The 14270-nt window shown below is 43.6% G+C and overlaps 1 protein-coding gene across 6 annotated transcripts in view; it reads left to right on the top strand.

Annotated features, from left to right (window-relative positions):
- The first annotated feature begins 483 nt into the window (after window positions 1-483).
- Prosap (SH3 and multiple ankyrin repeat domains prosap) overlaps window positions 484-14270 on the top strand; it is a 353559-nt gene continuing 339772 nt past the window's right edge. For all 6 annotated transcript variants that reach the window (XM_076784865.1, XM_076784861.1, XM_076784864.1 and 3 more), the window contains exon 1: window positions 484-840. The gene's annotated coding sequence lies outside the window, so the exon portion shown is untranslated. The remainder of the gene's footprint in view (window positions 841-14270) is intronic.

Genomic DNA, 14270 nt, shown 5'->3' with positions numbered 1-14270 from the left:
ATTACTTTTATTTTAAACGAATAAAACAAAATTAAAGTTTATTATATTATTCCTTTAGCTATCCCTGAAAAAATCATTACATCATTGCGGAGGAAAAATATAGGAATTTTAAAATAAAGTTGTCAAACCAGTCATTTGGACTGGTGTGGTAGTTCTAGTGTTAAACACCATGAATGATGTAGATGACAGTAGAAGTGACCGAAGGGAGGTCCCCCTTCCAACACAAATATTTTCTTTATATTATCCCAGTCGCCTTAGTCGGCAATGCAAATATTTTCCAGGTGAAATGTAGGGATTTTTTTGACGACAGATGATCGATTCGTTCGATCGACCGCTCACTGCCAGGGGTGTATTAATTATCAGAAACTAATCGTCTGGTTTGGGTCCGAAGCGCGGCCGCTCGGGGCGAATCGAAAATTCGTGCGCGCTCGGTTTGGTTCGGCTTCCGTCGGCGGCGCCTCGGTCGTTCGGCTCGCGACTCCGGGTAGTCGCGAGCGCGAGTTCAGGCCGGTAAGACGTGTCTGCCGTGGTTCTCTCGTTCGTGGGTAAATTGCTGCACGTCAAAACGCGCGCCGCGTAAAACCGGGAGAGGGTGTCGATCGTGGTCGCTCGTGTCGTATAGTGATTCAATTGACGGGAGTGCCAGTGGTATTATATATCCGACGTTGATAAACCGGGCAGTGTCATCGAACTTGGTCTCTCGATCGTGGTGCAAAACAGAGAGGGAGAGAGATAAAAAGATCACTCTCGTAGGCGAGAGGTGGACGACAAGCGAAACAGAAAGTTTACTCACGGCCAAGGGACGAATTTACCTCCGAACGTCATCTTCCTCGCCGGGTGGTGAGTACTTGCTCTTCTCGTTCCTCGTATACCGGAAGCTGCGCGTCGTCGAACGTTTCGCCGGTTGTTCTCGATCTCCCGTGTACGAGAACGAACAATTAAAGAATAGAATAGTAATCGTTTCAGCCGAGTTATCCACCGATGAACGTAAACACGGCGCAATTGACGCCAACCCAGACATTATAGTACAGTTAGGAGCAGGAACGTTTAGAAGCGCAAAGAGGAAAATAAGAACTCGCCACAGGATGCAGTCGCATACAGCTGACTCGACCTAACCTGTTAACCGGGGATGACGAGTTTACTCGTCCACGAACCTTAGAAATTAGATGTTACGTGTACTTAGATTCCAGACTCGAGCAGCAACCTTCTGCAAACTGTACTGACCGGCAAAATATTTTGAACAGCGGTTTCAGCATCTCAGTTGCATTATGCGCAACAGCGGTATAAAATCGAATTTGAATTATTCATCCGTCGAAAGGCGTCCCGCTTCGGGCTTTAAGCTTCCGACTAAACAGATTTTTGCAATTTAAATCAGCGAAAACATTAAATTACTGGCATACTATTTTCGAACCATTAAACGTACTAAGAGAATTAATTTCTACGCAGTCTCGTTACGATTAGACCGTGGATTTTATGCATATGTGATAAAAATGAGTAGGAGCAATTTAAACCTATAAAAACATGAAAGTACTCTTATATTATTTGCAACCTGTTAGGCGTACTAAGAAAATTAATTTCTATGCAGTCCCTGTTTAGTTACGACTAGACCGCAGATTTTATGCATCTATGATAAAAATGAGTAGGAGCAATTTAAACCAATAAAAACATGAAAATACTGTTATATTATTTTGCAACCTATTGAACGTATTAAGAAAATTAATTTCTATGCAGTCTCTGTCTAGTTACGACTAGATCGCAGATTTTATGCATCTATGATAAAAATGAGTAGGAGCAATTTAAACAAATAAAAACATGAAAATACTGTTATATTATTTTGCAACCTATTGAACGTATTAAGAAAATTAATTTCTATGCAGTCTCTGTCTAGTTACGACTAGACCGCGGATTTTATGCATCTATGATAAAAATGAGTAGGAGCAATTTAAACCAATAAAAACATGAAAATACTGTTATATTATTTTGCAACCTATTGAACGTATTAAGAAAATTAATTTCTATGCAGTCTCTGTCTAGTTATGACTAGACCGCGGATTTTATGCATCTATGGTAAAAATGAGTAGGAGCAATTTAAATGGATAAAAACACGAAAATACTGTTATATTATTTTCGAACCATTAAGCGTATTAAGAAAATTAATTTTTTTGCAGTCCCTGTCTAGTTACGACTAGACCGCAGATTTTATGCATCTATGATAAAAATGAGTCGGAGCAATTTAAACCAATAAAAACATGAAAATACTGTTATATTATTTTCGAACCATTAAGCGTATTAAGAAAATTAATTTTTCTGCAGTCCCTGTCTAGTTACGGCTAGACCGCAGATTTTATGCATCTATGATAAAAATGAGTAGGAGCAATTTAAACCAATAAAAACATGAAAATACTGTTGTATTATTTGCAACCTATTAAACGAAAATTAATTCTACGGAGTCTCTGTCTAGTTACAACTGGACCCTGGATTTTATGCATTTACGAAAAAAATAATTAAGTGCTATTTAAAGCAGGAGTCAGATTAAAACAATTTAAAAATATCTGCTAATTCGAACGATTCAAGGGAGAATGAACGAGGAGTTTTCTTTTGCATAAAGATCCGCAGTCTAGTTATGACATGCCCGTGTAATTGCAGTGGACAGGGCGGATTAACTGGTCTTCGGGAAACGCGTTCGAACAGGTTAACAGGTTAAGATTACACGGAGCGGTTCGTACGTTATCGATCGCTCGTAAACGACAGATCCTGACATGTATTCGCGGTGCACAGTTTTCGCGCGTCCCGCCGATCGGTTCGTAAATAAATATTACTCGCGTGAATTTCGCGAGTGGTCGGTCGATCGATTTCGAGCGCGCTAAATGTCCGCGATTAGCGGAGTCGTTCGAGGTCCAGATCGAGAAACCCGTCTCTCGTTTCTCGGTATTTTTCCGCGATGATAATAATATTCAAAGGGTGGGGGGAGGGGGTTCCCCGATCGACGAGGAACGTGAAATCGAGACGAGAACGACAGCCCGACGTGTCCATAATTAAAAGCCGGTGGGCCGGTTCGACCGCGGGGATCTGTACGCGTTACGACTCACTTTCGATTATCGAACGGTCCTTTTGAACAAGGGGGCCGTCGATCCGCCCCGCGCGTTTCAAAATCAATTTCGCTCGAATTTAAATTAGGAGATCACAGGATCGGCGAAACAACCGGTTCCCATCGCCGCGGCGAATTATATTTAAATTCGAGTTCGATTTAAATATTCAAATTCGGGCCCGCGCGTTTCGAATTGCTCGCCGTTCAAATTGTTTAAAGAAAAAAAAAAAAAAAAAAAAAGAAAGAAAAGACGGCAATTAGCCGAGCTACACCAGTTCGTTCCCAGCGCCTCAACGATCCCGGTACGGAAAATGTTGCGTGGGCGTTTCGATTCATTGAATTGTTATTTAAAAACGTTATCAGCGCGCCGGTGAAATATTCGCGTGGGATCGGTTTTGATCGATCGTTTCATTATCTCGATATCTCAAGCGTAATTATTCCCGGCGGAAAAACGCCGCGAATTAATCCTCGGGAAACCGGAGAACGTATTGTTCAACCTGTTTAACGGGAAACGCGTGTTTGATGTCACGTTTCTCTCGTTTTTACTCTCTGTTTGTTTATTTACGGCTGGAAACGCTGAGCCGAGGTAGTCGGAGAAATTTTTCATATATGTTTGCGGCGATTCGCGACGGCTTCAGCAATAATGATTCATTAAACGAGAATGAAGAGGGCAATATTCGCGCTTGATAGTACAAACACTGATCCAGAGTAAATATGGAAATTGTAAATATATGTTTGTCGTCGTCATTCCGAGCGGGTTTCCCGACAATAATTCGACTTTATCGAACGGTCATTAAAACGGAAAAATGAAGTGGACGGTGTTTATGCGCGACAGTAAAAATACAGAGCCATAGTGATTACAAAAATACGTTCGCCGAGATTTCGAGTGGCGTCCATAATAATAATTCATCGAGCATCCGCCATTAAAACTACAGAAGAAGAATAAAAAAGGACAGTATTTATGCTTATAAAGCATCGCATAAGATAATGAGAATAATGACGGTGTGCACGGGACGAGGTTCAACGCGTTTAAGCAGCGTCGCTCTTAAATCTAACCCTTTTATGGTAGCACGCGCACGAACAAATGAATTTCTTTAATGATTTCCTACGAGAGCTCCTTTTTTACCCCCCGGTTAATTGAAGAATAAAAGATCCGAGAGGATTGGTTTAATCCGTCAAGTGGTTCACCACGTTAATATATCACATGCATTACCATTAACTATATCGCATCGCATTATTTCCGATCGTTACGCACAACACGACAATTAAAACATACACAGTACAACAGGTAAATTTCAAAGAGAAGGCGCAATCGAACCTGCTGGTTTCCTCGAGCGATTTCGTCTACGAGTGTCCCCTTTTCGACCAAGGGTACTTTGTTGGTAAACAAACGGTTTTTGCGGTCCCGGTGACGAAAATATGCGGTCACCTAGCTACGACGTCTCGTAATGGTTTTGCAATTCGCGCGTTGCAGTAAAATTCTTCCCTGTTGCCATACCTATTGCACAGTTCCTACGAATCTAAACTTTGAAAAATGTTTTATATCGAAAATAAGACAACACTCTCAACGGACTCGTAATTTCTTACCGCGAGTGCTCCAGTTCAGTTTCATATTTCCTGTGCTCACTACTTCCAATCTGGTCCTCGAACTAACTTAATGACTGCCAGAATATTTGCTGCTGTTAGTCGAAATTTTGGTTATCAAACGCGACCGCGTTTGCATTTCACCCTCGACGACTTTCAAGACTACTAGAATAATTTTCTACAGTCAATGAAAATTTCAACCACAGTAACTCTATATGTGTCGCCGGGGCCTGGATGATAAACGTCGCGGAATTATCCCCACTGCCGCGGAGTATAGTCCGTGAGGGGCCGAGAAGCTCGAGAGGCCTCGGACGCCGAGGAGTGTGAACGTAACATGGCTCCTGGACGGTATATGTCGCTGACAAGACCCGTCTTGTTGACATATATCGAGAATTCACTGTATCGGTCGCACAACGAACAGCTTGTCGTCGATTCGATCACCTTGGGCGCCGAGATTACGTTCTCCGGGAAAATTCTAAAGTCCTTCGTGTTTCGTTTCAAAGCATGCGTTTACATTTTTTCGCGACCGATTGGCATGCGCGCGCGCGCGCGCGCGTTTCCCCGGACGTGTCGGACACAACAGGTTTTCGCGCACGTAAGTGTTTACCTTTTGCTTACGTAACACGCCGGCGAAGGCTGATCGCTTCGAGTCTCGAAAGACTCGTCTTTCCGTGGTTCGACAAGATCTGCGATCTTTCTCTCTCTCTTTCTCTCGAGGAGAAACTGCTATAACCGATCGAGCGACAAACGCCGCGCGACCCTTTCGCTCTCCCTTCGGTCCTTTGGCCCGGAATGACAACGTATTTTCGTTTCTGTTCGGCTGAAATTCCTGGCGCGTTCCGTTTTGTCGCGTTTATTGCGGATAGCGGTTCGCCCGGAAATTGAAAAGGAAAGGGAAGCACGCCCGGGAGGAAAGCGTAATCGGGAAGAATGGAATCGCGTTCGGTCGAGAGGAATTTCGTTGGCGAGGATCGATGCTCTCTCGGGGCTGAGGTGCGCACGGTTAACTGTCGCTTTCTGCAGTGGTGGCATCGACTGTTTCGTGTCCACGGGTCGCTTCATTCAAATCAGCCCCTTAGAATATCTAGCATTTCGTTTGAATCAGTCTCCTAGAGTGTCTATCAGCCAACCGAGAAATAGACCGTGAACAAAGTGAACGAAATTCGTTCGGAAATCTTGTTAATCTTAACCGATACTCTCTTCGAACCCCCGTCGTCTCCATTCCTTTTAGTAATAACTTTTGTCGCTGATATCGAGTCAACCATTTCAATCTTTCAACTCTTGTCTGCTTGTCTTCCCGAATCTTTACAGAATAAAGTTGCTGTTGTAGACTGCGGATTTTACGCATTTATGACAAAAATTAGTAGGTAAAAACATCGGAAGAATTTGAAGGTACTGAAAATTTTGAAGATATTGAAAAATTTGATGGTGAAACTTCCGTACTAGGGTAAGGGACCCCATTACTGTGGGGGTACCAATTACTGTGTCTATATTAATTACACTTCTGACAGGTGTAATGCTCTAGTAGGTGTAATTGTAAGTAGCAAAGATATTAGAAAAATTTCAACATACTATTATATTATTTTCAATCTGCTAAACATAATAAGAAAGAAAATAAATTTCTATTTCACTTCAGTTCGTTGCAATTCAGGTAAAGAAATTTTATTTTGCATAAAGATCCGCAGTCTACTTATGACATACGGTACGCATACTGAAAAAGAAATATATAACATCTACATTAACTAATTTTAATGAAAAAATTTAATATCTCTTTTTTAATATTCATTATGCTTTAATAATTGGTACCCCAGCGGTAATTGGGTACCTTAACCTACGGCTCCTTCGAAAAATGGGTTGAACTATTTTGATTTTGTTTTAGAATAACTCAGTTTTGAAAAGTTTAGACAAACAGGTTTTATTTTGCATAAAAATCCGCAGTCTAGTGATCAGAGAAGGTTAGGCTGGTGCGAGCTAGTCCAGTCACGATCGGCCAGTGAAGTTGTACTTTGTCGAAGTAACTCATATTGTTACAAATTGTGGATCTTTTGAAGTGAGAACTGAACAATCTTCGGAACACGAATGTGCCCGGGTGTTTGCTCCTCCGAAAAATGGGTTGAACTATTTTGATTTTGGTGTAGAATGACAGTATTGAAAAATTCAGATAAAAAGTTTTTATTTTGGATAAGAATCCGCAGTCTAGAAGTTGTCCTTTGTCGAAGTTGCCCGTATTGTTACAAATTGTGGATCGTTTGAAGTGAGAACTGAACAATCTTGGGAACATGAATGTGCCCGGGTGTTTGCTTCCAAGTGTTCACTTTTTTCGGAGGCAGTAAAAATGAAAGATATGTAGCATTGTGGAGGGTTGAATCGCAGGGACGAGTAGACAAGAGCGGCTCTCTCTCTCTCTCTCTATCTATCTCTCGCGTGGTAATCCGTGACAGTGTGCATCGCAGCATGCGGTGCATCGCCGGTTCGTCGACTCCGGTAAATTCGAGTCATGCGCTCGCGCTCGCGCGCGCGCGTCCGTGTCGTGTCGTGTCGTGTCTATTTAGAATTTCAGCAAGATCCGCGGAGTTGAATTCCGGCACGAGCGGTCGTATTTCAACTGGGCAAAGGGACGTGTACGGGCATCGAGAGGGTTTCCGCGCAGCGGCGCGATCTCGTTAGTATCTCGATGAAATACACAGGTGCGAGAACGAACGTTGCGCGTGTTTTCACCTTCGCGGCCGGGGCAGATAAGAAAGGTCTCGCCGAGAGAGCCACACGGCGGACTGTTTATGTTTCCACGACGGAGGTCGCGCCAGAGCCCGGGAGAACCATGAGTAAACGGCCGGCAAACTAGCCGGCAGCTCCGCGCGATGACGAAACGCCTACCTGTGCAGAAACACCTACAACGAACTTCTAATCGTTATGGATAGGAAGGAAAATCGTAGTGCAAAGTGCCGACGTCCGAGCCTCCAGCGATAATCTGTAGCAACCGAATGCGTGAAACTTATTGCAGGCGATTAGATACAGTCTAAGTATGAATCATACACATTCCGGAAATTTCTGCAAAATCGATCGACGTTGCAACGAGCTACGAATGGCTTCAGATGATGAAAATCGCCGTCTTTCCGCATCCACAGATTTCAATTTTCAAAATATGTATAATTCATACAAATCTACAGATGCCTAAAAAATTTGTAAAAAATAACTTCCACTAACTTCGTATTTGCCTAACTAACTTTTCAAAATTTCTTCCTCGCGTAGTAAAGTAATTCTTGTAAGTTAGAGAAAAATCCAAGTGATATGTGGTCCAGTATTAAACATAAAGTTATCGTCTTTTTAAAACTGTGCCAATAATATTGTGACAGAGTGTAGATCGCGCTTGTTTTCTTTTTCCTAGGAAGTCAAAGCCACGAGTGGAACGCGGTCGATCGATCAGCCGAAAATCGAAAGCGTTTCGGGCTGGCTCGCGTGTCAGGGTCGAGCGTGACCCTGCGAATTTTTCGATCGCGCGAGGCACGCGATGACGAGGCGGAAATTATTTCGCACAGTACAACACGCTTCGCTTTCCGCGTCCGGAGCGACGAAGTGTTGCCGCCTCGTCTCTTTCTTGGTATCGCGATGGAAATAACGCGAAGGTTGTAAATTGTCCCGACGTTGTTTTGCGCATAATAAACAAGGAATGTTTTGTGTTTATGAACAGTAGATCGAAACAACCGCAAGAAACTGCGGGCGGGTCTGTACACGAATAAATGCATTCTTGCGATACGAATGTACAGTATTACAATGACTTTATTTAAACATAGAATACGTGTATTTTAATTTGTACAAGGGAAAGTGGAAGTTTCAGATTGAAAACGAAAGCTTGACCCGTTTAGCGGTCAACACGACTGCTACGTTCGTGTCGGGTCTATAAAAGATTGTAGGGGTGATTATGGTTCTATGATAGGTTGCTTGGAAAGGTGAAACGAGGACGGAGAATAAAATTTGTTTAATCGAGGCCTTGTTATCGAGAAAATCGATTCGAAACACTCCCGGGCTCGTGCGCGTCCGCGTACGCAAGCCTTTTACGCGAAGGGGATACGGACAACCATGGTCAGACACACTAGTCGATGACTATTCGACGAAACGCGCCGTATGAATCATTTTTATTCTACCTTTTTCACTTATATCAACTCTTCTCGATTGCGCCACAATCATTCAGACGCCATTCTTGTTTTTATAAAAAACTGCAATTTTCATACCTCAAATAACGTACCTGCAATCAGGTACAAAAAATCGTGTGCGCTGAAAGTGCGTAACGAAAGTGATTTAACCTTGCGCTACAAACGAAAAAAAAAAACAATGTCCGCAAAAATATTCGTACGCAAGGATAAATTCTGTAGAAATTACATTCACTGATACTTTAAGATCATTTATCGAACAGTTGCATTTAATAACAAAAATTCACAGATTCGACATAGTTCATGGCTCATAAGTTGGTCCGTGTGATCGTCGGAATTAATCAATATTTAGGCGTTAAAATGCAACGATGCAACGGGGACAATAACGACTGGCACATCGTCGCAGCGAAATTGCCGGGAGCATGAGTCCGCGCGATCGAAAATTCATACGCGCGCGTAACCGTGAGGCCAGGCTAATTGGCGCGTGCTAAAAAGCGCAAAACAACGCTGTTACGTCTCGAACTCGTGAATTTGACTTTTTCCTGTCCAAGGACGCGGCTGTTCTCTCTCCCTCTCTCTCTCCCTCTCTCTCCCTCTCTATCCCCGCGATTGTCGCGTGCTCCGCGCCAAATGGAACAATGGGACGCAATTTAGATAAACGTCTGGTCTCGTCGCGACTCGTTGGCGGGTATCAACCGTGCGATCGTTTCCCCAGCGCCGTATCGCGAGAGCGTTTTCGTAAACCCTCTCGCCCCGGGGCAATTCCGCAAATTGCCCCGAAGGTGTTCGAGCGACCACGATTTCCTACGGGCCAACGCGCCCCGGTGTTTATTAGCAATTTTTATTGCACCGCTCGTTTCGTCGAGTTGACCCAAGCGGTCCGTGGCTAACAAAGATAAATGTTCAAACATTTTTATCTCGAACACCGGCAGCGCGTCAGTTCCTCGTTTCGACGGCTTCCGAGCGGCTTAATCGATGCACTCACGTTGCGCTCTTATCAATAAAAGTGTATGTCAATAAAATTCCACATAAGCGTGTCTACACAGACTTCTCCAAGGGTATAATCATCTCTCAGAGTCCTTCATTTTTTTCTTTTCTGACCTCGAAAAATTCAACCCTTTGTGCGACTTTTCGCAAGTCAATTATCAGCAACCGGAACCAGCAATTATTTATTCATTATTTATGGAAGTAATTGCTCTCTTTGAATGAAATTTTACTGGCACATACATTATGAAACGAGAAAAATAGGTGTTTTAAACACGAAATAGCAAAGGGTTAATCAAAATCAAAGCGGTTCCTCGGAAATTCCAGTTTTTTCGGGAGATTTTGCGGATCATTTTTGATCGGAGTAGCATGGTTCGCTGACGGGAGACTTTCGCGTCGGAAGCCGTGCAGCGTGGAGCGGAGTCGATTAATTTTAAAGACAAGAACCGGGGGTTCGTCGAGGCCCGGCCCCCGACGCCATTCACTCGGGGCCCTTTGTCGCGTGTCGCGTTATTGTTTACGAGCAATTTCGCAGGACAACGCGTAAAAGATGTATGCGAACGCGCGAGCGTAGACCGACCCTTCCGGCGAGGGGCGTATAGGGCGCAGGGCTCGGTCTACGGAACGGCATGCCGGCCGTCAAACAACTCTTTTTAGTTTTGCGCGCCCCTTTTCAGAGCAGACTGCAAGCATCGAGAGCAAGCTGGCCCGTTGAAAAACACTGCATAGATGTGGCCGGATCCGGCGTTCCGAGCGTCGCGACGCTCCCCGCGCCTAGAGCGTCCGTGTCGACGGTTCTCCGCGCGTTCTATGGATTTTCCCAGAACCAGACAACGCGGCCAACGCGGAAACGCTCGATAATCGACGCCGGAAGTGCCGCGAACTCGATTATTTTTACCGAGCGATAAGCGAGCCTTTCTTTCTTTTTCATAGAGAGACGTGTGTTTCTGAATTGAATAATATATGTATTTCGCAGGTCTAATAGGACGTACCATAATGCAATCTGTTTTTAGATTGCACTGTAAATACACTGTTAGCATGGCTACTCTTTCAATTGTAGTCAATAACATCTGGGTACCCACTTTCAGTTTCTGCTTAAAACTTCTTTGATGTCTCGGTTCAGTAGCAAGATCATTGTTGATCTTTGTATGCTTGATTGATCACTAGACTGCGGATCTTTGTGCAAAATAAAAATGTTGCGCATCAATTTCGAGACGCAGAAACCGAGTAAACATTTATTTCCCTCGTTAATTTTAATACGGTGAACGCAATAGATCGGCATTCTCGAATTCTTTGAATCTGCTCACTGTATAAAAATGCGTGTAACGTCAGTGAACATATAAAAAATTGTAGAGATCGACATAAGGGTTGTAGGGATTTAGAAGACAATTACACTGTGAAAGTATTACGTTAACCCTTTGCACTCGGATGTCCCCTCTAAGGGGACGTTGTGAGCATAGATGGCTGCGAGTGCAAAGGGTTAATATTTTTTCCAATTTTTTCGAGACCGTCCCTCGGCACATTTTTCCGGTATTCTTCATTGCGTTGTTCCGTGTTCCGGCGTTCTATCGATCGATAAGAGAATCCAGGAATGAATTACGCCGAGTATGTTAGGCGGAAGATGAACACGTTTACAGATACTTCATTTTCGATTTTTCGCCGAGGTAGAGCCGCATTTTAAACGAACGCGCAGCGGTCTCGCGGCTCCGATACGCGGCGAGGAGGCGCACGCTGTATGTCATAATCCAGATGCACGCCGAGATAAAGCGACGACACGCCGCTGGTATTTGTACGAACGAACGACACGCCGCCGCGTGTACGCCGGGATGATTTATCGCGCCGCGCCTCAAGGATGCCTCGAGCGGCCCGCGTTATCTCCGACAATTATGCCCATTGATAACGCGCCGACCCGAACGATACAGGCGTAGTTACTTCTGTTTCGACGGTACCTGCCTCGACTCGACTCGACTCGACTCGACTCGTGGAATCGAGCGGGGTTGCTATCGAACCAGACTGTTCAATTACCGGCTCGAACGAACCCTGGGCAGCTCCAGGTGTTGGATAGTTCAAGGCTGATCCGAGGACGGGCCATTTTGCGATTTTGGCAAAAAATTTTCGAGATTTTCCTATTTGCCATTGGAGCCCGTAATTTTTTAGTGGTTTCTTTTTTGAGACTAGGTCAGACCATTAGCCTCCTGCAACTGGTGATCAGACCGCAGATCTTTGTGCATTTATGGCACATATATTATAACTTTATTTTTACTATAAGAGATGTGCTAGTTTGTAAATTGAACTTGTACCTTTTCCAAGGGTAAGGGACCCAGTTACTTCTTACAATTATACTTATTTTTACAGCATAATGAATATTAAAAAAGAGATATATAACACATATATATATATATATATATATATATATATATATATATATATATATATATATTAACTGATTTTAATGAAAGAAATTTATTATCTCTCTTTTATTGTTCACTATGCTTTAGAAATAAGTATAATTAATATAGGCATAGACCTCCACTGTAATTGGGTCCGTTACCCTAGCTGTTATAAAATAGAATTTGTACAGTGATCCATACTATAGTATAAAAGGCTTGGAATTTCGTGGACATTTTTCGATCGTCCGTTGAAGAATGAATTATGAAAGAAAAACATTTTTAAGTAACTCCCTGTATCTCACAGCAGATGCAGATAATTTCTGATCACTATACTGCGCATCTTTATGCAAAATAAAAATTTTCTACCTGAATTGCAACAGACTGGAGTGAAATAGAAATTTATGTCCGTTCTTAATATGCTTAATAGTTTGAAAATAATGTAACAGTCTCTTAAAATTCTTGTAATGTGTTCGCTGTTTTAAAATACGCCCACCCATTTTTGTCATAAACGCACAAAGTCCGCAGTCTAGTAATCACTTTTACCATATTCGTCAGAGCCAGTACGAGGTACAGACGTCGTCCCTGAAGGGTTAAAATGCAAAAACCGAGGGACGAATGGAGATTCATTCATAAACTAGCAATAACGTATCGCGAGTAACACAGTCTGTTTCTTTTGGGTTTACTGTATGAAATAAAAATATTAGTGTTCTTTTTGGGCAGGGTCATTAAAAGGCTATCAACGAGCCCACGATGAGTAAAGTGCCAACTTCCTTGCGGCCAATCCTTCTTGCCCAGACAGAACGGGAGAAGCGTAGCCATAAATACGAGGAAGTAAAAACAATTTAGCTAGAATCGCATAAACCAGTGTGCGTCGCGTCGCAATGTCGTAGCTGCCGTCGACGGGGTGCTCTCCTCACCGTGAACCCCTCTCACCCCTAACCCCTGGCACCCCTCGCATCCCGTGCCCGGCCCAAAATCAATATAGGCGCCGCCACTGCCGGCGACGCCACCGACGTCGTTCCACCCAGAATTTTCCACCCTCTCGTCGCGTGCCTTCGTCCTCCGCGTCCGGAACTTGTGTCGCCGCGTTTCACTCAACTTTCCATCCGCCGCGCCTTGTCACCTGGCTCTCTTTGCGCGAGGGGCCGAGTTTCTCGAGAGAGTTAATTGATCCACAGCCACGCCGGAAATGAGATCCTATAATGCGCTCGATAGCGCGCGCGCGCGCCATGGAGAACCACCCCTCTATCCACCTGCAGCGTCCTCTTACAGGCGAACGGGTCTGACCTGTCAGCGCCCTTACCGCCCTTTCGTTTTCGCAGCTGGATCAACTGGACTGCCGAAATAGTTCTCCGCGTGCTCCTAACGAAACATGCTCGTGGTTTTTCGTGTAGCGTGCTCCTCTCTCGTCTGTCGTAGCGAGTTCAACGATTTCTGCAACGGACACCAATCTGAACTTGTTGGCACGCTCGTTCGCTTCTAGCTTTCTGTTCTTCTATGCAATTAAAAAACCGCGGATTTTATGCATTTTTCGCAAGAATGAACATTTCCATCGATTAACCCTTTGCACTAGAAGCTGTTTCAAAATGAAACATTTTTTCCGACCTAGAATATTTCCCTTCTATACAGGGTCATCCGTTTTTAAACGGCCAAACGTCAACCAGCTATAGAGGACCCAAAATGGAACCACTTTCACCCCTAACACTTTTTTTCATTCGAAGTTATTTCATTCAGTCTCCACGGCGTGCCCCATGTCAAAAAAAAACCAAGAACCCCTATTTATTTTAAACCAAACAAAGGAAAAATCATCAAGATACATAATTGCAGTCCTAATATATTTAATCTTAAGTGAACGCAAAAAATGACGGGTTTTTGAAATTATCTAAAAAGCAAGTCCGAATCAAAGAAAGTGTTAAGGGTGAAAGTTGTTTCATTTGGAGTCCTCTATAGCTGGTTGACGTTTGGCCGTTTAAAAACGGATGACCCTGTATATATGTACAGAGCCCTTCCGTTAAGTTATGTCACCATTTTTTAGGCATTTCCGATAGTGCAATTAAAGAATGTTTTAGACAAAAG

Source organism: Halictus rubicundus, chromosome 3, assembly GCF_050948215.1.
Source record: "Halictus rubicundus isolate RS-2024b chromosome 3, iyHalRubi1_principal, whole genome shotgun sequence".
NCBI classification, from domain to species: Eukaryota; Metazoa; Arthropoda; class Insecta; order Hymenoptera; family Halictidae; genus Halictus; species Halictus rubicundus.
The sequence above is the reverse complement of the archived record's forward strand: the minus strand, read 5'-3'. Positions and strand labels throughout refer to the sequence as shown.